General features: G+C 42.4%; 1 protein-coding gene across 1 annotated transcript in view; it reads left to right on the plus strand.

Moving 5' to 3' along the window:
- The window catches only part of Ncoa7 (nuclear receptor coactivator 7), a 149,445-nt gene continuing 125,116 nt past the window's right edge, over positions 1 to 24,329 (plus strand). Inside the window, 1 exon segment of the mRNA XM_048425487.3 lies at positions 1 to 314. The gene's annotated coding sequence lies outside the window, so the exon portion shown is untranslated.

A 24,329-nucleotide genomic window follows, 5' to 3' on the forward strand; every position in this document is an offset into this window, starting at 1 on the left:
CCCGGAGCGCGGCCGGTGCCCTGACCGTGGGTGCCGCTGCAGGCACCTGGGCGAGGCCTCGAGCATCCCGGCGGCGGCTGCTCGGGGCAGATCTGGACTTGGGGACCCCGCAGGAGCGCACCCCGCCGTTCCTGCCGCCTCGCTTCGCTCCTCTTCGGCGTAACGATCCTTCCCCCGCCCTCCCCGTCCCCTCCCTCCTCCCACCCCGGAGGATGCGCTCCCCCGCGTCCCGCGGCAGAGGCCACCGCTCCCAGAAATGCGTGCGCCGGAGTCACTTCGCCCCGATCCGCGGAGCCCGCGCCCCCGCCCAGTAGGTAGGTGGCCGAGGCGGGGCCCGGCCTTACAGGCCACCCGCTGCTGATGCTGCGGCCCGGGAGAACCGGGGGCCGCGGTCAGCAGCCGCCAAACTTGCCCTCCTCCTGGGCTGCCAGCGCTCCGAGGTGTGCTAATGGCGTTGGGCGCAGCCCCCAGGGGACCTGAAACCCTCTGCAGGAACGTTCGAGGCCCAGTTGGGGCGCAGGGGCACTGTACCCTTCCCGCCAACATTTCGGGGGGACCCTAGGGTGGGGGTGGGAGTGCTTGGAAGGACAGGTTGGCGCGGGGCTTCTTCAGGGAGGAGACCGTTGCCTTTTTCATTAGCTCAAGTAGACTATGTCATTGCATTTTAAAACAGCAGGATCAGCTATCTCTTTAGCTAAAAGGTAGATGAGCAACGGTGTTGTTTTAGAGGTATCTCGGAGTGATTGTGGCTGCTTGTGTGTTTTACCACTGGCCGAGTGGTATATGGAGTCAGTGGTGCAAGCACTTTATTTTAGGTGCCAGTTTAAGGAAAATCCTTCTAGGTGTCAGTTTACTTAGGTGGTGGAAGAGGCTGGCGTCTTCTCTGAGGATAAACCAGACGGGAAGCTACGAGGTTTGAGAGCTGCAAGTTTGATACAGGTGTCGGGAGTTGAGACTCTGAAAGATGCACTTGTCAACCAGCAGAGGCAGTCTTGTCTCCAGCCGCCTCACTTCCAACTCAGAGCTGACCTTTGCCTTTCTGAGAAACCGATTGAGTCTTTTTTTCCCCCTTTTGTTCTAGAACTAAAATCCATAATTAGGGTTATTAGCAATATTATTTCCTCTTAGGCTGCCGATTTTCATTTTACACGAGACAACAAGGTTTAGAATTTTCGAAAAATACATCATCGTAAACTCCAATTTTATAGGCACGATTTTGGTGAACATTATAAATACTAATACCAAAAGGACAGAATCTTCTTTTATTTCGCCCATTCTGTAATTCCCCCTCTTCTGTTTGTTGGCTATTTGTTGAATGAATAAAATTTTATATATATATATATGTGTGTGTGTGTGTGTGTGTGTGTGTGTGTGTGTGTATGTTAGTATGTTTTGTTTTGTTGCTAGTGCATTAACTGTATTTTAAAAAATCGCTTCTTTCTATAAATGGGCAAACTTGGTATTTTTCATTGACATTTCTGGCCTCAGCAGCAAGGAAGGCAATTGTTCTCCATTTAGATTCATTCCGTGTCCATTTTCCAGTATTATAGCAATCGATTCCCTTTCAATTATACTTTCAAAAACAATTTAGAAAGCAGAATTCATGTTTAAAAAATATTCTTAAGTTATTCCAGAAGGAGCGGTGATCTGGTTAATAAGTAACGACTTGTTTTAGTGTTAAACTGTGGTTTATTTTTAATATGTTTTCATTAAACCAAAGTGAAAACAAAACATTTAAGAGTCTATGGTTGCAAAGTGACCTCGCATATATTATATAGATACAGATTCAATTTGTTTTTCTTGTCACGCTAAGGCCCAAGGCTTCGACTCCTCAGCCCTAGAAATGACATTTTAGCTGTTTTCCTCTTAAAAATGAGATATTTGGAAGATCCAGTGCCTCTTTTGTTTCAAAATATTATTTTAAAAGAAAAAGAGAAAAAAAATCACTGAAAGGACTAAACTGGATGCAAGGACAGCTCTATCACCTTCTGTTTCCTTTACTTTTACACGATGGAAGTTTTTATTTCTCTTTCTTTCCTGTTACAAAAATTTAGTGAGCCGTTATTAACTTGTTTCAGTCTCTCCTTAGTGCGTTTGTCTGGCAGAGAATACCGCCTGATTCTTGTGTGTCTCTCCCTTCCTCACTGCCCATAAAAGTACCCAGAATCCTTAGCTGGTAAATAAGGTAAAGCATGGTATATTACTGTTTCTTCTCTAATCTAGCTGGATTGTTTCAAATGGGTGAAGGAAAACTTTGGATAAAAGACAGGAAAACTGGGGAAATCGTGGGATGAGAGCTGTGAACAAACCAAATGGTTATAGTTGAAGAAAGCAAAGCAGTTCCCATACCCAATAAAGATAAAGCCATTTTTAGAGTCTTATTTATAATCAAAGGTATTGCACAATTCATTTGTATTTTTCTTCCTTGCCCACCTGATACTTTTTTAAAAGAACCCATGGTTACACTGCACCTTTTGTTATTTTTTTATGAGTGTGGGATATCTGTGCACCTGCAGATGTGTCTGTACACCATGTGCATGCAGTACCTGCAGAGGGCAGAAGGGGGCATCAGATCTCCTGAGACTGGCGTTAGTGGGGTGAGCCACCATGTAGGTGTTTGGAATTAAACCCAGGTCCTCTGCCCGTGCTCTTAACCACTGAGCTCTTTCTCTAGCCACCCCCTGCCCTGCCCTCAACACCTTACTTTTAAACTGAACAGTTAACAAGTAGAATTTGAACACTTTCACAATGTGCTATAACTTTATGCTCTGGAATTAGTCAACCAAATAAGAAACTTTTCCTCATTACAGAAGGATTTTTTTTTCCTGCTGTGTCCTGCATCCAAATGTATTATCTCTATGACATGATGTCAAGAGGCAACTGCAACCCTGCCTCCATGTGCAATGCCACAGCAATGCAATTCTAAGCTTGGGTTTCTGCATTTTTTTCTTTCTGTATCTTTCTCCTGCTGTCATTTTATATATTTGTCTGTTTTTGAGTTTTTTCAAGACAGGGTTTCTCTGTATAACAGCCTTGGCTGTCCTGGAACTCTCTTTGTAAGCCAGGCTGGCGTCAAACTCACAGAGATCCTTCTGCCTCTGCCTCCCAAGAGCTGGGATTAAAGGTGTGAGCTATTATACCAGGCTCCTGCCAGCCTTTTTGAAACCTGTCTGTTCTTTGTTAAATGTGTGTTTTTTAATCTTCCCCATAATTTTTTTTTTTTTACATTAGACAGAATCCTCCAGGTGGTGGTGGTGCATACCTTTAATCCCAGCTCTCAGGAGGCAGAGGTTCAAGGCCAGCCTGGTCTACAGAGCAAGTTCTAGGACAGCCAGGCTTACAGAGAGAAACTCTGTCTCAAAAACCAATAAAAAAAAAAGTGATAAGATTGATTGATTGAAAGCTGTTTCAGTTGAACAAAGGCCTTGCCATCTCCAGTCTCCCTCTTGTCTAGACCAGTCTAGCTGGAGCTCTCTAAACTGTGTGCCTTGGTTTCCTTGTTCAACATGCTTGACATCCCTCTGTTGTGTGCACTGTGAAAGATTCACTGAGCAGACAGTGGAAAAGAAACTGCTGTAAGATCACTTCATAGGTGGGATTAGAGGAAGCGTCCCTACTACCGCTCCTCTTTAAAGTCCCTGCAAGAAATTCTGTTGGGCCCTAGGTGCCAAAGCGAAGCCGTCCCTCCCCTGAACAATTACTATGTGTGACTCTGTTTCCATTACTCAAAGAGAGAACCAGATAGATGTCTCCCTTTCTGTCTTGGTGACTAGGAATTCAAGTCAGATTTGCAACTCAAATTCTAATAATGGTGTAAAAAAAAAAAAACAAATCATGTTATTAGTATTACTGTTCTAAGTCCCCCTTGTGTAGCTTCTGTTTTACCATTTTTCTTGATTTTGATCATTATCTAATTATAGTTCTCCTATTTTATTGAATTACTTTATTTTAGATGACTCATCCTTAATGGAACAAGAAATAAATACAAAACATGAAGCCAAATAAATGAAGGAATTGCATTGTTGACCTCTGGACACAGGGTGTTTCTGATGAACCCATTTCAAATGGGTTGCATTAGATGAGTTTTGAGCAAGTATTAAAATTTTGATGTATTGGTGCTTGTGTGTACAGACACATGGAAAACAGTATCATGCAACTTTACAAAACTAAATTCCACTTTTGTAAAGTTAAATTCCACTTCTTTTTGAACTGTTGCACATCCGTGGCTGTTGGGAGTTGGTGACACCTTTCTACTTAGCTCACTTCTTTTCGGAGCATCGGCCACATAGCATGCATTAGATCAGAGAAAAACGTTCTCTGTAGTTTTTTTCCAAAGGTTGTTTTTTTTTTTTTTTTTTTTTTGCCAAAGGGTGAATCCAAACTAGCTGAAAGGTCACTGCAATGGCCAGTCTCACCTCCGTGGCCCCAGGCTGTGTGACTTAGCCTTGTTCCAATACGTCACTGCGGTCACCGCAGTCATTCTTCTCAGCGCCTTCCATTTGCCGTCGTGTTTCAATGAGTGAGTTTCCTGAGTGAATTGGCCAGACTCTTCCCATTGTGGAGTCCGGACAGCTAGTTTAAACCAGCTCAGTCGTTATTACCACTGTGTGATACGGTGATTGACGTGTTTGTATCTCAGGCTCACATAGGAATTGTCCCTCCTCTGTCATGGCTGGAAACCTGGACGCCGGCTTAAAAACAACCTTAATTCAAATGCAACTTGACATGTAGCAGGAAGTTAGAGGAAGGTTTTCAGATAGACACATCTCCTTTAATTACCGTCAATTCTTTTCAGAAGCATTTTTTTAGACTAAATAATAGCTTCCTATGGCTTGCAAGGTGTACACTGAACCTTTCCTCTCATTCCTAGACTCTGCTTTCCTATCCATGGGTGGCCAGAGAGATTGTGGTTGAAAATCCTGCAGGGAGACTTTTTTTTTTTAATCATATGGAAGTGTGAACAGAAAGCCTACTCATTTTCTCTCTACTATTTCTCTAACTCATCCTGTTCCCACCACTTGATCTGGCATTCCACTAGCCTTACTTCTAAGTTCCCTCTTTAGACTTTGTACATGGTCCCCTGCAATGCATGCATCTTTTAGCTTGCTCTCTTGGGCTCTGAGGACTTCATCTCCTGCTCCCCCTCCTTGATGCTGTTTGACCCACAGGCATTCTTAGACACGCCCCCTTCCTCTGGTGACTGGATCCTTTAAAAAGTAAGACAAAAATCCAGTGTGTCATTGTGTACTGCAAACGCTGTTTGATTTATTGGCTCCAAGTTAGGAATGTTATTTTAGTGAAATAAAAACTGGTTGTCACTTCATGTACATGCATGTAGTGAGGGGCTGTGGGCACACCTGCTTTTCATCCTGCCCAGCTCCCGCATGGCTAGCTTAGCCCCAGAAATAATAACACATAAGTTGTATTCATTTAAATACTGCCTGGCCCATTATCTCTAGAGAGTTAGTTACTGGCTAACTCTCACATCTTGATTAACCCATTTCTAATAATCTGTGTAGCACCACAAGGTGTGGCTTACCGGGAAAGATTCAGCATGTCTGACCTGGTGGCTGGCTCCATGGCGTCTGCCTCATTGACCTCTTCCCAGCATTCTGTTCTGTTTACTCTGCCTACCTAATTTTCTGTCCTATCAAGGGGCCAAGGCAGTCTCTTTATTGACCAATGAAAACAACAGAATAGACAGATAACCCTCCTCCATCACATGCACACTTCTCCTTGCTGTCCTGTTTCCTTAGAAAACACCAGTCTCTTAGCTGATTCTGGTGGTGCACACCTCTAACCCCAGCACTCAAGAGTCAGAGGCAGAGGCAGGTAGATGGATCTCTGTGAGTTGCAGGCCAGCCTGGTCTGTATAGTGAGTTCCAGAACAACCAGAGCTACCTAATGAGACTGTGACAAAACAAAACAACTGACCACCACCAACAAAAACCAGACAGTCTCCATTTTTGTGAGCAAGCCACAGTTCAGGTGTCGACTCTAGAGGCCTTTTTTAGTTGAGATTATCTAAATGTGTGGAGCTGTAATGTACTCATAGGGCTTTCTCTGTCCTGAAAATTAGCAGACTAGGCATTTCTCATAAGTAGGAAACTGTCCTTCTTTCAAAGTGAACTGGTTTTGATTAACAAATGGGACTGGTCAGCAACACAAAGTTGAAGTATTAACCATTCATGAATTGTCTTCCCATTCCAACTGAACATCATCTAATACGTGTTTTTATCATTTCTAGCAATCCTGGATTAATGAAATAACTTCACCAGATATTATGCCAATGCTCTTTTAAAATAATCTTTGTATTCATTAGAATCCTTATTTGGGAGAGGCATTTCTCTGTGATTGGTACTTAAAGGTGCTAACATTCCAAAGAGGGTGAATTTGAGGCTCTCACAAGAAGAAAGACACCTGCTAGAAGTTGAAAGCATTCAACTTTGCCCTCAATAGATGACATGAGCTACCCAGAAAAAGTCCATCCTGAAAAGTTTATTGTGTGAGTAAGACATTTTAAATTCCAACCCAGAGGGTGTGCCAGGCACTCGATTTATTACAAAGTACCTTGTTTGGAGTGATGGCTTTCCTGACCTGTTAACAACAGTCTTTCACAGAGGTTAGCCCTATTTGTGCGAAATTTATGGCTGGTAGATTATTATCGCCGACAAATTCCTGTGTCTTGCAGTTCAGGATGAACTCAGGAGACTTCTCCAAGTTCTCCCCTCTCCCAGGTTCGTTTCCCTCTGTCATTCTGCCGTCACCTTGTGAACCTCAGGATTCTAGATTTCTCTTCCTGAATGTGTTGATAGAAGGGACTGAGAGGACTCCAGGCACCAGGGACCACTACTATTGAGTATTATGTAGCCTCTACTGCATGGAAATCACAATTCAGACCATTGCTCTATCAGCTGGGAGGGGCCTGCTTAGCTCTGTGTTCTTAGTCATTTACAGCTGAGCCGTGATGATTTCCCCATCTATTAAGCCCCACTGAAATAGCGACCTCGCAGTATTCTTTGATGGTTTGAGTCACATTCCAAAGTATTTTCGATTTAATAGTTCTTAGCTTGAAAAAAAAATTCTAGTTAGGAAGAGAAATGGAAAATTCACAAACTAGGAACTTAAAATAGCTAAGACGTGAACAAAGATTGGCTCGAGTGCATCAAAGAGATGGAGTTTGTTGTAGCCAGATTTTGAAAGTCAGGAACAATGCTGACAAAGGAGAAACTGTTTCATATCACACAGAGTCAGAGGGTGTGTTGCTGTCCATTAGGTGGAAGACAGTCTAGCCCTAGAATTCCTCGGACCCAGTGGTTCTGAGTATACACTAAGGAAATATAGAGACAAGTGGCAGGGTAGACAGGGCAAGAACGCGATGCTGCTGCAAGTGACTTACAGGGTCACCCTGCTATCACCCATGAGAACCTAAGCCGGTTAATTTCTCAGTCATCATCTGTCAAATGAGGATAATAATAGTATCTAACCCTCCTACATCACTCCGAACATTAGATAATTTATATAAAGTACTTGGAACCTTGCCTGATGCAAAGGAAGCAATTCTCTTAGCTGCCGTCATGAGCATTATTGTGAAAATTTGAGTAAATTCCAACAGTGAAACCATTTTAAAAATGGCAGTGCATGAATACTTAGCCATTAAAACAATGGTCTTGAACAATGTTTAGCCACTTTATAGGTATTCATAATTATTGAACTAAGTATCGGATTGTGTGTTCAGTGGTGAGTCCAGTTTCTCTGGGAGGCACGTGTAGGGATGGAGAGTTGTCAAGAGATTGACAACTTGATTTTAAGGTATGTTTACATAGAAGAAAGGCCAAAAACATGATAAAATATTAAAGCTTTTTTTTCCATTTGATGAGAGCATGGGTGACTTCTATTTTCTTTTCCCCACATTTTGCTTGTTCATATTTTACAATGATTATCTAATATTACAAATCGTATCCCTTAGAATTTCTGTATCCCTGCCCAGTCTTTACAGATTGTATATTCAGTTTGGCAGATTTTACTTTCCTTCCTTTCCAACCTACTGTACTTTCACTTCCTCAGTCACTTCACCCACACATCATCTGCTGGTATTTTCTTGCATTTAAATTTTTTGGTTTGTTATAGATCTGTTTCAAGTTTGTGTTGTGTGTTGTTGTTGTTGTTGTTGTTGTTCTGGGGATGGACCCCAAAGCCAATTCTACTAGACCAGTGAGCTCAGTCCCTGACCTTTGTTGAAAAACACAACAAGTGAAAAGATGTATGTGATTTTAGAGGGGGGTGACGTCTTCAGAACTTAGCTCAGTGACTGTTGAATAGGTAGGTGGTAAGGGCACCACACTTGCCCTGGGTTTGGAGTTTCACAGCTTCAGAGCTGCTGGCCCTTCCATATTCATCTGCACTCCCTCATATGGGAGAGGGATTCCTCCCTGCAAGCTTTCTCTTCCCTTCCCTAGCTGAAACTTTCTTCCACACTTTTCCAGCCATCCCCATCTGGCTAATATTTCACAAACGCTGTCTAAGCCACCCTTCTAAGGGAACTAAATGCTGGCATGCCTTATTGCCTAGTTGTCCCTACAGTAAACTCACAGGGACTGCGTCTTTTATTGCTCTGTGGCCTTCACTTCTTTTCAACACAGCGTTAACCACATGTTTACAGCTCACAAGAACATAAGATACTGCTGTGTGACTGACGTCCTTAAGAATGATTGATAAGTTTTGGGGTCATTCATCTCCTTTGTATATGCTTCTTATATTTTTATATTTTAAGATTAGATTATTATATCTTTTGATTCTCTTAATCGTAGGGTTTTAGCTTGAAAATCTAATTCTATAGTTTCCTTCCAAAAAATCTAAAACCCAAAGTGTTCTGTTTCAGAAGATGCCATGGTTGGTAGTGCATTTGGAGTATGAGTCCAGTAATGTTCTAATTAACTCTGTTTGTTATCATCCATAAAATATTGCTTGTTTGGTGTAGATATTTTCATGAACCTGTCAGAGGATGTATTTAAGGTTTGCAGATTCATTAGAAGTTTATAGACCTTATATTTTCTGGAAAGGACAAAAATCCCAGGAAAAGGTTTATATAACTGCTCTTAAAGTCTAGACCAGTGGTTCTAAAATGGGATTCACACACCCCATCAGCTTTGAGAATAAAATTTAGAATGTCTATATCTTTATGATTTCTATTTTATATGTCATAGAAGATATATCTTAGTTCCCAAGACATGGTTTTTGTTGTTGTTGTTAAAAATAGGATTTTAAGTTCGGATCCTTCTAGTGATACGGGATATGATTTTCTTAAGTAGAGATTTGAATAAAGACAAGAACTATTGTTCTATTACCTAAGGTTGCTTTCTGTTATTTAACAGTAAGTCAGAATCAGTTTGGGCCTGGAGAGATGGCTCAGGGACCTAGGTTGGGTTCCCAGCAGCCACATCAGCCTGCTCACCCCTAACTGTAACTCCAGTTCCAGGTTATCCGACAATCTTTTATGACCTCCTCAGGTACCTGCCTCACTTGTACAAACCTGCCCCCACTCATATTTTAATTATATATATATATTTAATTTAAATATATAATATTTAATTATATATATATATTTAAATCCTGTGTCCAGCTTCAGCTAGGAGCTGTGATGTATGTTCCTGTATGTCTCACTCCTATTGTTTTGAAGAGATGCCATGACCAAGGTAGCTTATCAAAGAGTTTCTTGAGGCTTATTGTTCCAGAGGGTTCAATTTCATTGTCATGATGGTGGGCAGCATGGCAGAGCAGGTATGGTAGCAGTAGCTGAGAGCTTGCAACCTGATCTGCAGGCAGGAGGCAGAGAGAGCTAACTGGGAACTGTTCCTCCAGCGACCTCCAGTGACACAGCTCCTCCAACGAGACCCAACCCCTTATCCTTCCCAAACAGTTCCACCAAGTGAGACCAAGCATGAAATATTTGAACCTAGGGGGACCATTATCATTCAAACCACCCGGCTGTGCAAAGCTATCTTATCCTGTACAGCATGGACCCATCCCATGCCTCTTCAGGGTTCAAAGTTGGGTTGTAAAGGATACAGAAGAGTGAAGCAGAAAATGACACAGGTCGAGCAAGAGTGCCCTGAGAAATCCAAGCAGTGTGACTTTTCTTCTCTGAGAATCGTTGGAGTATGATGTGTGTGACATGACACACATGTATTCTAAGAATACATTCAGTTCTCTTTTATGTTAAAATATTTTATTGATTAGCAGGTCAGTTCTTATGCAGTTATCTCCTGGTAGCTGGTATTGACTGGATGAATACCTAATGTTATTCAACATAGTCTTTGGCAGTTCCCTGAATGGCATTCTCATATATGTCCTTTAAATGATGAGAGGCCGTGGCACAATAGTCCTGGTGGGAGAGTAAAGTTTTTCCAATAGCATGATGTTGGGAACAGTGTCATATATGTTAAGCTTGTCATGGTAATGTACCATAAATACGGTGGCTTAAAACAGCAGAAATAGGGACTCAGTGGTTCAGAGCACCGGTTGTTCTTGCAGAGAACCCGGGTTCAAGTTCCAACACCCTTATGGAGTCTCAAAACTATAATTCCAGTTCTAGAAGATCTGACACCCTCTTCTGGCCTCTGAGGACACGGGGAATAAATGTTGTACACATGCAGGCAAAACACTCAGTACACATAAAATAAAATATCTAAAAAACATAGTAACATGTTTTCTCACAGTTCTGAAGGCAGATGTCTCCCAATCTGCTTATCAGTAAAGATACATTCCTTCTGTGACGGGATCCCTCTTTGCTTCTTCTACTTCTGGTAGCTTGCTGGTGGTCCTTGCCATTCCGTGGCTCATAGCCACATACTCTAAGGTATGCTAGGTTTCTTGATCTAGCATTCGGTCCATGTGTATTAATGCATAGTTATTTATAAGGAAGCCACTGTATTGATTAGGGCTCCACACACTGATGTATGACCTCATCTTAACAAATCGCATCTTCAGTGGCCCACTTTCCAAAAACAGCCCCAGGATGAGGAACTGGAGATTTTGAGTTCAACCTGTGGTTTTTTGGGGAATGATTTTTATTCAGCCCCTAACATCAAGGAATATAAAAGTCTTTAAATGGGTATCCCAAGCTGTACAAGGTGTCAGCAGATGTCTTCTTAGTAAGTATTCTATACCCATGCAAATGAAATATGGGATAAAAGACTACCGGAAGAAAAGGACAGTCCTTGACCGCCTATGTCATGTGGCTACTTCTCTTGGTGGGTTCTGATATCACTGGACTGGCTAGACCTCCCTATAAACACAGTTATGTTCTCTGTGAGTTTTGGTCTTTCTGATGAAAGTCTATATGTGGGTCAGGGTATTCCTGAAGTCATATTGGACTTGGGGCTCCACAAATGCTTCACCACAGCTTCCAAACCTCAGTGGCTTTAGACTCACAAGTATTTATGTCACGCTGACCAGCCTGCAGGTTGACTGCGGTTTGGCTGCTGTCTGCTGAGTTTGGCAGGACTGAGGTCCAGGTCTGTTCCCCATGTCCTTTATCTTTGTCCTCAAACTGAAGAAGGAACAGCAGCCACCCCAAGTCTCGCCAGATATCATAGGGTTCTGTGTCAGAATAAGAAACATTATTAGTGGTCACAGTCTAGGCTGCCGGTCAGACATCCCGTGACAGATTGGGTGGGGATGAGGAAGTACCCTTTTGTGTGCTGGTTAAAGTTGGTTGTCAATTTAGCAAAATCTGCAGTTGCCTGGGAAGGAAGTCCCAGTAGGGGATTAGGTTGACCGGTGCCCCATTTAATTAAATTTCTGGGAAGACACACTCTGTATGTGGGCAGCATGATTTTAAGGGGTGGGCCCTGGATTGAATGAAAAAGAGGAACACATCCATCTCGTGCTTTCTGCTTGAGAACTATGGGTGCAATCTGGCCATCTGCCCCCTGCCACTGTGACTGCCTGGAAATGGACTGTCACCTAACACTGTGAGCCAAAGCAAACTTCTGAACCCTTCTGTTTTGTGTTAGAATATTTATTCACAGCCACAGAAACAAATACCCTGCACTAGTGTAGACAGCAGGCACCGTGTGTCCACACCTGCACTAGTGTAGACAGCAGGCACCGTGTGTATACACCTGCACTAGTGTAGACAGCAGGCACCGTATGTCCACACCTGCACTAGTGTAGACAGCAGGCACCGTGTGTCCACACCTGCACTAGTGTAGACAGCAGGCACCGTGTGCACATACCTGCACTAGTGTAGACAGCAGGCACCGTGTGTCCACACCTGTACTAGTGTAGACAGCAGGCACCGTGTGTATACACCTGCACTAGTGTAGACAGCAGGCACCGTGTGTCCACACCTGTACTAGTGTAGACAGCAGGCACCGTGTGCATACACCTGCACTAGTGTAGACAGCAGGCACCGTGTGTATACACCTGCACTAGTGTAGATAGCAGGCACCGTATGTCCACACCTGCACTAGTGTAGACAGCAGGCACCGTATGTCCACACCTGCACTAGTGTAGACAGCAGGCACCGTGTGTCCACACCTGCACTAGTGTAGACAGCAGGCACCGTATGTCCACACCTGCACTAGTGTAGACAGCAGGCACCGTGTGTCCACACCTGCACTAGTGTAGACAGCAGGCACCGTGTGCACATACCTGCACTAGTGTAGACAGCAGGCACCGTGTGTCCACACCTGTACTAGTGTAGACAGCAGGCACCGTGTGTATACACCTGCACTAGTGTAGACAGCAGGCACCGTGTGTCCACACCTGTACTAGTGTAAACAGCAGGCACCGTGTGCACATACCTGTACTAGTGTAGACAGCAGGCACCGTGTGCATACAGCTGCACTAGTGTAGACAGCAGGCACCGTGTGTCCACACCTGCACTAGTGTAGACAGCAGGCACCGTGTGTATACACCTGCACTAGTGTAGACAGCAGGCACCGTGTGTCCACACCTGTACTAGTGTAAACAGCAGGGACCGTGTGCACATACCTGTACTAGTGTAGACAGCAGGCACCGTGTGCATACGCCTGCACTAGTGTAGACAGCAGGCACTGTGTGTCCACACCTGTACTAGTGTAAACAGCAGGCACCGTGTGCACATACCTGTACTAGTGTAGACAGCAGGCACCGTGTGCATACACCTACACTAGTGTAGACAGCAGACACCTTGTGCGCACACCTGCACTAGTGTAGACAGCAGGCACCGTGTGCATACAGCTGCACTAGTGTAGACAGCAGGCACCGTGTGCATACAGCTGCACTAGTGTAGACAGCAGGCACCGTGTGCGCACACCTGTACTAGTGTAGACAGCAGGCACCGTGTGCACACACCTGTACTAGTGTAGACAGCAGGCACCGTGTGCATACACCTACACTAGTGTAGACAGCAGACACCGTGTGCATACAGCTGCACTAGTGTAGACAGCAGGCACCGTGTGCATACAGCTGCACTAGTGTAGACAGCAGGCACCGTGTGCGCACACCTGCACTAGTGTAGACAGCAGGCACTGTATATCCACACCTGTTCTAGTGTAGACAGCAGGCACCGTGTGCACACACCTGTACTAGTGTAGACAGCAGGCACCGTGTGCACACACCTGTACTAGTGTAGACAGCAGGCACCGTGTGCGCACACCTGCACTAGTGTAGACAGCAGGCACCGTGTGTCCACACCTGCACTAGTGTAGACAGCAGGCACCGTATGTCCACACCTGCACTAGTGTAGACAGCAGGCACCGTGTGTCCACACCTGCACTAGTGTAGACAGCAGGGACCGTGTGCATACAGCTGCACTAGTGTAAACTGCAGGCACCATGTGTATACACCTGCACTAGTGTAGACAGCAGGCACCGTGTGTCCACACCTGCACTAGTGTAGACAGCAGGCACCGTGTGCATACAGCTGCACTAGTGTAGACAGCAGGCACCGTGTGCGCACACCTGCACTAGTGTAGACAGCAGGCACCGTGTGTCCACACCTGCACTAGTGTAGACAGCAGGCACCGTGTGTCCACATCTGCACTAGTGTAGACAGCAGGACTGCATAGCAAGCATGTGATGGGGAGGGAAAAGAGTACATAACAATCAAATCTACCACAGGGAATTTTACAGAGACCTTTTTCTATGGAGCAACTTAGGAAACCTTAAAAAAAAAAAAAAAAAGAAAGAAAAGCTATTTCCCTAAGGCATGTTTCTTGACCCAGATACTTGGAAAATTATAGCAAAAAAAAAAAAAAAAAAGAAGAAAGAAAGAAAGAAGTCCTTCCCAAAGGTCAGAGCATTTCACAACGCTGGTGCAATTTCAGACTGTACTTGTTTCTTCTCCTACGGATAATTGCTTGTTGAGTTATTTTGTACTTGTTTGCTTTTGACAGGATCGTGCCTGTTTCAGTCTGGGCCGACATGGAACACACTCTGTATCCTACCCTGGGCTTCCATAAGAGGCCATGTTCCTGCCTCAGCTTCCAGATGCTGTGATTACAGCCTTGAGTGCTTTGCTTCCTGGAACCTAGGTGCTGAGCTCACCCCAACTTTGTCATCCAAAGCAAAGTGCACATCTGCTCACTAGGTAGACAAAGCAGGCTGGGTGAGCTCTGCTACTCCCTGGAGAGTGCACTAAGGAGAGGAGATTTTCATATAGGAAGAAGCTGTCTGCAGGGTGCATAACACTCCGACAAGCTCACATGAATGATTGCTTAAGGAAGCAGCTCACCTTTTCTGGAACTATGGTGACCCTTGTGGCCTGACCTTCCCGTCTTCTCCTCCTCTTTTTTATACTGAGTATATGCAACTTCTTTCTTTTATTGAAAATAAATTTTTTCGTATATTATGGTTTCCCCTTCCTCTATTCCTCTCAGTTTTCCCCACATCCCCTCCTATTCTGATCTATGCTCTATCTCTCTTTAGAAAGCAAGCAAGCAAGCATCTAAGCAATATTAAAAGGCAAATCAAAACAAAACAACTTGTAACGGCAGAAGAACTGAACAAGAAAAAGAAGCAAAGGAAAAGCACCAGAAATGCCTACGGATGCAGAGACACACACATTCACATACTCGAGAATCTAATAAATACCCCAAACTTGTAACCATATTATATATGCAAAGGACCTGTAAAGTAGGAAAAAAAATACTAAAAAAGCAAGCAAACAAAACCCACCCTGATTTAACATTATGGAACAAAGAACCTCCAAAAACACCTTTGAGTTCAATTTGTTCATTGACCATCTACTGCTGGGCGGGGGGCCTACCCTTAAGAGTGGTGAGCTTCTCCAGTGAGCCTGTTTTGGAAAATACTTTTTCAAGTGGTTATCAATTGGAAATAGCTTCCGGATTAGGGATGGGTGCATGCGTCACATTTCCTTTCAGCTCTGGAGCAGACCCAGGCAGGCCCTGAGCACACTGTCACAGTTGCTGTGAGTTCAAGTGTGGTCCAACCCTGTTGAATCTAGGAGACCTTGATTCCTTTTGCTGTTCTCCATCCCCTCTGGGTCCTATGCTCTTTCTGCTTCCTGTTGCACAGGGTTTGCTGAGCCCTGAGGGGGGGGATTTGATGAAGGCCTCCCCTTTAGGACTTAGTGTTCCAAGGTCTCTCACTCTGCGTGTGGTCTGAGTGTGGGTCCCTATATTCCCATCTGCTGTAGGAGGAAGCTTCTCTGATGATTGATGAAGACACTCATCTGTGAGTATAGCATAATGTCTTTAGGAATCATTTTATATTGCTGCATTCATTTAGCAGAACAATAGTAGTGGTTTCTCCCTGGGACTGTGATTTATATAGTCTCAGGTTCTTAGCTACCCAAGCAGTGCTGGGTAGGGGTTCCATTTCGTGGATTGGGCCTTAACTCAAACCAGGTATTGGTTGGTTACTCCCACAAGCTTTGTGCCACTATTGCACCAACCCGTCTCATAGGTCACTCTTTTAGATAGAAGGGTTTGTTGCTGGGTTGGTGTTTACTTTCCTTCTTTGGTAGATTGGTACCAACTTGACTTCTCTTTGTTCCATGAGTTATTGTGTAGTTTTTGTCTTCAGCAATAGAGCCTTATTGTCAGTTTGTGGAGAACCACTTGGGTTGTTTGGGGGTTATCCTGGGACCCCTTTGGACAAGAACTTGATTAGGTGTATTCTATTCCCAGTACTGGAAGCTTCATTAAATGCATTAAATGAGAGGTATGTCCAGTTTGGGCTCTCTCTACCCTGTTACTTGGCAGTTTCATTTAGGTCCCTATATATGAAATTGTGTGTGTGTGTGTGTGTGTGTGTGTGTGTGTGTGTGTGTAATTTCTACTGTTTTAGATTTGCATGTGACCCTCAGATAGCCCTTAGTTTTAATTGTCCTTCCCTGTATTTCCTCCTTTCCCTTCTCTTCCCCCTATTTGATCCTCCTATTCCAATATGTTTACCACCTCCTACACTCACATCCATAACTATTCTGTTTTCCTTTCCTGGGAAAATCTATTCCTCCTTCCTAGTCCATTACCTAATCTCTGTCTCTACCTAATCTTTGTCATTATATGTATTGAAGCCTACTTATCAAGGACTTAACAGCTCACATCCACATATAAGAGGATACACCCCATTTTTCTCTTTCTGAGTTACGTCACTCAGGATGATTTTTTTCTAGTTCCATTTACCTGCAAATTTCTTTTTTCTTTTTAATAACTGAGTAACACTCCATTGTATAAATGTATCACATTTTCTTTATTCATTTTTCTGTTAACAGCTAGATTGATTACAACTTCTGGCAACAATGAACACTGTAGAGTAAGTGTCCCTGTAGTAGGATGAAGTGTCTTTGAAGTGTATGGTCAAGAGTCGTATAATGAATCTTGAGTTAGCTCCATTCTTATCTTTTTGAGGAACTACCACACTGATTTTCATAATGGCTGTGCAAATTTGCACTCCTGCCAGCAGTGGGTGAGTGTTCCCATTAATCTACATCTTTGCAGTATGAGCTGTCATTTGTTCTATTGATAATGGTCATTCTGGTTTGTGTAATATGAAATCTCAAAGCAGTTTTGATTTGCATTTCCTTAATGACTAAGGAGTTTTGAACATTTCTTTAAGTGTTTCTCAGCCATTTTAGTTTCCTCTTTTGAGAATTCTGTTTATGTAGGTACCCCATTTTTAATTGGGTTATTTTCTTTCTTGATGTCCAGTTTTCTGAGCTCTTTATATATTTTAGATATTAGCCCTCTGTCAGATGTGCAGTTGGTAAAAGTCTTTTTCTATTCTCTTGGCTACTTCATTATCCAAATGATGACATCCTTTGCCTTACAGAAGTTTTTCAGTTTCATGAAGTACCGGTTATTGTTTGTTTGTTTGTTTATTTGTTTGTTTTAGTGCCTATGCTATCGGTGTTCTGTTACCATGTCTTTTCCTGTGCGAACTGGTTGAAAATTATTTCCCACTTTCTCTTCAGTCAGATTCAGTGTGTATGGCCTTATGTTGATGCCTTTGATGAATTTGCCGTTGAGTTTTGTGCAGGATGGTAAGTGTGGATCTATTTGCATTCTTCTATGTGCCATTATCCTGTTGGATCAACATCATTTGTTGAAGATGTTGTCTTTTTTTTTCCAGTGTGTATTTCTGGCCTTCATTATCAAAAATCAGATATCCATAGATGTGTGGACATATGTCTGGGTATTCAGTTCAATTCCGTTAATCTGTATGTCTGTTTTTGTGACAATATCATGCTGTTTTATTACTCTAGCTATGTAGTACAGTTTGAGGTCAGGGATAGTGATTCCTCCAGAAGTTCTTTTGTCATTTGGGATTCCTTTAGTTATCCTGAGGGGTGTGTGTGTGTGTGTGTGTGTGTGTGTACACATGTTTGTGTGTCAGTGTGTTTATTTATGAATTTGAAAATTGTCCTTTCAAGTTCTGTGAAGAATAGTGTTGGAATTTTGATGGCGATTGCATTGAATCTGTAGACTGCTTTTGGTAGAATGCCCATTTTTTACTATATTAATCCTACTTATCCATGAACATGGGAGGTCTTTCCATCTTCTGATATCTTCTTCAATTTCTTTCTTCAGTGACTTGATATTTTTACCACATAAGTCTTTCTCTTGCTTGGCTAGAGTTAACCCAAGATATTTTATATTATTTGAGGCTATTGTGAAAGATGGTATTTCCCTGATCTCTTTCTCAGTTTGTCTTTTGTATATAGAAAGTATAGTGAATTTTGTGTGTTAATCTTGTATCTTGCTACTTTTCTATAAGTATTTATTAGCTATAAGAATTTTCTAGTGGAATTTTTAGGGTTACTTATGTATACTATCATATCATCTACAAATAAATATACTTTTACTTCTTCACTTCCTATTTATATCTCCTTGATATCCCTTAGCTGTCTTATTTTTTTAACTAAGACCTAAAGTACTGTGTTGAATAGATATGGAAAGAGGAGACAACCTTGTCAGTTCCTGATTTTAGTGGAATTGTTTTGAGTTTCTCTATGTTTAACTTGATGTTGGCTTGGCTATGGAAAAACTTTGTTGAAACTTTTTTTTTTCTGAAAACTGCCTTTATTATATTGAGGTATATCCCTGTATCCTTAATCTCTCCAGGGCTTTTATCATGAAAGGGTGTTGAATTTTGTCAAAGGCCTTTTTGCATATAACGAGACGATCATGTGGTTTTGTCTTTCAGTCTACTTATGTGGTGGATTACATTTATTGATTTATGTGTATTCAACCATCCCTGAATATCTGGGTAGTGGTATTTGATCTTTTTTTTAATGTGTTCTTGGATTTATTTTGCAAGTATTTTATTGAGAATTTTTGTATCTATGTTCATTAGAAAAATTGGTCTGTAATTCTCCTTCTCTGTTGAGACTTTATGTGGTTTAGTTACCAGAGTAAATGTGACCTTATGAAAAGAATTAGGCAATGCTTCTTCTGTTTCTATTTTATGGAATAATTTGAGAAGTATTGACATTAACTCTTCTTGGAAAGTCTGAAAATCCTGTATGAAAACCATCTGGCCCTGGGATTTTGGGGGATGGTAGAGTTTTAATCATTGCTTTTATTTCACTAGGGTCTATAGGTTTGTTCAAATTACTTATCTCCTCTTGATTTCACTTTGGCAGGTGATATATATATATATATATAGATAGATAGATAGATAGATAGATAGATAGATAGATAGATAGAATTACTCATTTCTTTTAGAGTTCCCTACATGGTGGTATTGGGTTTTCTGGATTTTCTAGGTGTCTATTGTTATGTGCCCCTTTTGTTCTCTACTTTTCAAAGTAGTGAAATAGTTTCTTATGTCCTTCATCTTATAGCTAAATCTGCCCTGTAGAAGTATAAGCATTATGTTTTCAAATGAACTTGTGCCTGAGATCTTACTGTTGAAACATCTGTTATTGATTGCTTTTCTTTTCGATATTGTATTAACTGTAAAATTGTATTGGTTGTTTGTATTATCTACAGGGTTTGTTTCCATTTGATACAGGACATGTAAGATGTCCCTTTAGATGGTGTTGTTGGTTTTGATAAAGTTGAGAAATCTGCTTCTGCAACAGTCATGTGTGGTTACTGGCCATCTTGCTAGATCACAGTTAGAGATTAGGAAGCTGATTCATCTGTGGACATCTATTGGGAAACTGCTTTTCCCATCTGGAGCCATTATCTCTTGTCTCCCTTGTCCTTACTTTGAAGACCCATTGAGTCTAAATCCTCTACTGGAGAAAGAGCTTTCAGATATAGTTCTCAGAGTATTTAATTTCCAGTACTGTGTAGGGCTGAAGCTGACCACCTCCTTTGACTAATATTTTTAAATTTTAGTTTCATTGTATTCAACCATCCTATTTACTGTATTCACTCTGTATTTCTACTCTAATGTGAGATTTGGAGCTAAATGCTAATTGTGATATGTTCTAAAAGATAGTTTGAGATTTTTATTTATGGGAGAAGGGTGCACAATTGTTTCATGACACTCAGTATCTGGAACCCAAACTTTGAATCAAACTTGTTTGTGCTAACAGTAAGTTAACCTCTCTCTTTCTTTGGCACCTCTCCAGCTTTGGGGGGTAAACTCCACTTCTTAATAATTGACCACCTTTTACATACAGCTGTAGTTTTCCTTACTTCTAACATTGCAACCAAAGAGGTTCATCATCTTTCTAATGGGCTGGTAAAAAAATAAATAAATAAAATAAAAAGTCTGTGCCTTTTCTTTTAAGTCTGTTGTAAATTTACTGGAAAGGATGGGACCTAAACAACGCTCAAGTTCCCCAGTGACATCCTCCCTGCAGGTAGAGGACTGTGACCAGCTTCTAACTTCAAGATAGGTTAGTCACTGAGCTAGTCCATTCCCAGAGCAGTGGTGAATTCAGTAATTCCCTGATGTGTCCATACCCTTCCACACATCTGGTTTGCATTTCCCCCTCCTGTCGGTCAGCAGACAGAGAAAAACTGGCCAAATGCCTTTTTGGTGTTTGCTTCACCTTTCTAAATCCTCGGTGTAGGGTTTTCATAAATCAAAGAAGAAAATTAGGTCAGTGCCTTTGGCTATGCTGGTATCCCTTAAAAACATCATCATCAAACATTGCACTCCAGCCAAAGCAGACTGCTCAGGACTCTCCCAGCACCGCTTGTCCCCTGACATCCACTTGGACATCTGCATTCTACCCAGCCCCATCTGCATTCCCCTCCTGACTCCAGCTTCTTCATCACTCAGCACTGACAGCACCTAGCACCGGCTCTGACACCTTTCCTCTCCCAGGCAGGCAGCTGCTCCCTCCGTGCGCTGCACATCTTTGCATCTGCCAACCCCAGAGCACGCAATGTTCATCTTCAACGTTTGATGGCCCACAGCCTCCAGCTCTTCCAGAGCTCCAGGCTGCTGAAGGCCACCCTCCCTCTGCATGTCTGCTGCAGGATATGTATCTGGCCTTCAGGAGATGTTGCAACTGGAATCCGCTCTATGTTCTGCTGAGTGAGTGACTTTCTGAGGACATGCTGAATCTCAGTGGTCACTGCCTCCGCTTCTGAATCATCTCCTACATTGTGCTTCAGATCTTTGCGAGGTCCTTTCATACGTAGTTTACACAATCTTCTCTCTAGCTTTTGTTGAAACTAAACCCTTTTGCATTTCCAGTTTTATAGCGTTTCTTACATATTTGATCACTCCCACGTTCCTCCTGATTTTTGACTTGGAGAGACTTCATATGAATTTCCTCTTTTTAGAGCTTGTAAAATAAGCCGGGTGGTAGTTGGCAACAATATACCTTTAATTCCAGGACTGGGAGGCAGAGGCAGGTGGATCTCTGTGAGGCCAGCCTGGTCTACAGAGTGAATTCCAGGACAGGCTCCAAAGCTACACAGAGAGAAACCCTGTCTCGAAAAACCAAAAATAAATAAAGAAATTAATTAATAAATAAATAGAACTTATAAAATAACTGGTTTAGACTAGAGGTGGATCTGTATCGTATGTAGTACTTTCGGTGGAATTTTCTCACTGTCCATGAAGAGCACACTGACACTTATCTGTCTGACTCAGGTTTCCAAGGAAGGAAAACTGAACCAGAATCGAGTCCACCACTTATTCTGCCATCCAAGAACGAAGGTGCATTTCCTTAGGAACAACGCCCTCAATAGCGTCTCAACCTTTCCTTGTTTATTAATTTGCTTCAGTCACCCCTTGGGTCTTTAAGGCCATTATATCTCCATTTTGTTGTTGCCGCTTTTCTGTGTATGATTACATATTTGATTATTTGGGACACTGCCTCCTGGCTTTCTCAAAGGTTTGTGGTACATATTTGTATTTAGTTCTATGTCTTTGTCTCTAGGGTTTTTTTTTTGTTAAGAAAAAAATTCAAATTTCTGACTATGGTTAATAGTGAATTTTGAATATTATTTTCTTTAAATGTGGCTCTGAGAGAGAAGGAACATCTGTCATGTTTTGCTAGGTTTAGTTTCCTAGAAGGAAGTGTCTGTATAAAAAGGTATATTTTGGTGTGTTCCGAAGTGGCCAGACTCAGTGTAACAAGGCCCCAATACTTGTTCCTGTCATTATTTCATTTGTGTATTAGGGAACGTGTTGTTGGGGAAACAGTTGCTGGGCTATGGAGATTGGTCCTGACGGGTTAGACCTGCCTGCTCAAGGCTCCACAGTGTGTCAGATGTGAGGCCAGAAGCCTTGCCCCACTGTGTAGTCCACACTGACAGTACTGTAATAGCGAGTCCCCCTTAGTTCTGCTCTCGAATTCTGCCAGCGGTACCACAGCCTCACACGGGAAGGACACTGTACTAGTAATGTGGAAAAAATACCTTGCCTGTATCATAGCTTTAATGAGGGGAGGGTTTTTTATGTTTTTGAAAATGAACTGAATTCAGGCTCACACTGGCCGTTCTGGTTTAAAATCACCAAAAAGAAACATTTAGATGCAAGGTTTATCTTGCGTTCCCTCGGAAAACACTTTGAGGTCCACAGTACGCCATAAATACAGATGACTCTGGCCTAGAGTGTATTGATGTGAGAAAATGTCAACATGAAATGAATGAAGGGCTTTTAAGAAGCCCATTATAACCACTTTACCCGGGGAAATGTAGTTCCCATTAGAGGCTGAGTTAGGAGCTTTGCAGCCTCGCTGAAGCGTGAAGGCTGCTGTGTGGGGTTCTTGGCGAATCGTTTTCAGAGTGCCCACTGCCCACCTCTTCCTGGCTCATCTGCTGTTGAAATGAGAGCATCTGTCTTGTTTAGAGAGTGGTCTTAAAACCCACAGACCTAAAAACAAGCAGAAATTAGCATATTTAATGTAGCCAATAGAAGATCGGGGGGCGGGGGTGGCACTAAACAATGGTAGCACCAGACACCAGTTCTCCGATTGTTTATGGTTTCCTTCTTTTGCCCGTTTCCATCAGTATTTTAATTCTGGAATCAAATATTAGCTTATGGCTCAACTTTCAATATAAAAATTTCCCAATTAGGCTGTTATGACTTCATTTTTATTCATGAGGCAAAATCTAATAAACAGAGACCATTACATATTTGTGCTGTGTGGAAGAGAACTGTGAAGAAAACCACGTGGCCCAGGGAGGGTGGAGAGCCTAGGATTTGAGTCCACTCAAGACTCTGAAGGAAGCTACATTACCCATCAAAATTATTTATTTGGATATCTACATATTTTATTATATATATTTATTAAATATATTATATATTTATCTCAAACACATTTAAAGCTTACCCTGTGTTGAGTTCTTATCACCAACTCTGGATTAATATGACCTCTTCCATAACATCTTCCGAATTTTCTACCGATTGTAGTACCTATCCTATCGTTGGGGAAAGTCAAAGGGAGCGTCAACCAACGTGCTGTTTGACCTAAAGGCAGCAGCTTGTGGTTTGGACCTGTGGAAGCTAAGCGAAGAGGCTTGCTTGTCACACAGCCTATGACGCAATGGCCTGAGATAACAGATAACCGGTGAACTATGTTCCTGCAGAGGAGAGGAAGGAGCACACTAAGAAAGGCATCTGCTTGGTCTGCTCAGGAGAAGGAAGCAACTCAAGCTTGGGAAAGGAGTCAAAAAAAAAAAAAAGGTTAGAGTTGAGGAAGAGTTCAAGCCATAGTGTGGGATAGAGCTAACTAGAGTTGGAAGTTCAGCTCCTGTCTTTTATTATGGATAGATATAGATTACCCCAACTCACTGTAGTTTGACTTCCATGCCCACTGCTCTTTGGACTCAGTTCTGGCTGATAAGGCCAGCTACGTTTGTCTTGCCCTGCATGGTTTTTGCTGAAACAATGACCATTGTAAATCCCATACTACATTATCTTGTTCATCTCTGATTGCTTTTGACTCCAAATTATGACAAGATACCAGAACGTACCGAACTGAACCTAAATCTCTGTCCCAGTGGTGTTGAGTAAGGGAAATGAATTGACGTCTCGCCCCCACCCCCATTGCGCACCTTTGGACAGGGAGGGCTTCTGTGTGAAGTGGTTCTAAGGATTAATAAAGTAGATAGCGGGCTGAAGTGAATGACATGGCATTTGACAGCAAGGTTGATTCCCTTTTCCCACTCCTACTCTTCTGATTAGGTGTTCCCCCTCTTGGGGTCCCTCATCTCTCTTTAGCTATTGCAATGCTACACTATATTGTTAATCAAAGTAGAACCTTTTATGTTCTAAATCCTGAGGTTTATTTTTTTGGAAGCACAAAGTTGCTACCACACATTGGCTATTTGTTCACATTTGTTTTCCTCCCTGGATGAAGTTTTATTTATTATTTGTTTGTTTGTTTGTTTGTTTATTAAGGGCACAGCCCACATCAAGCTTCTAGAGTGATCTCCACTTGGTATTTTTTTCTTT

Source organism: Myodes glareolus, chromosome 1, assembly GCF_982192425.1.
Source record: "Myodes glareolus chromosome 1, mMyoGla1.1, whole genome shotgun sequence".
Taxonomy (NCBI): Eukaryota; Metazoa; Chordata; class Mammalia; order Rodentia; family Cricetidae; genus Myodes; species Myodes glareolus.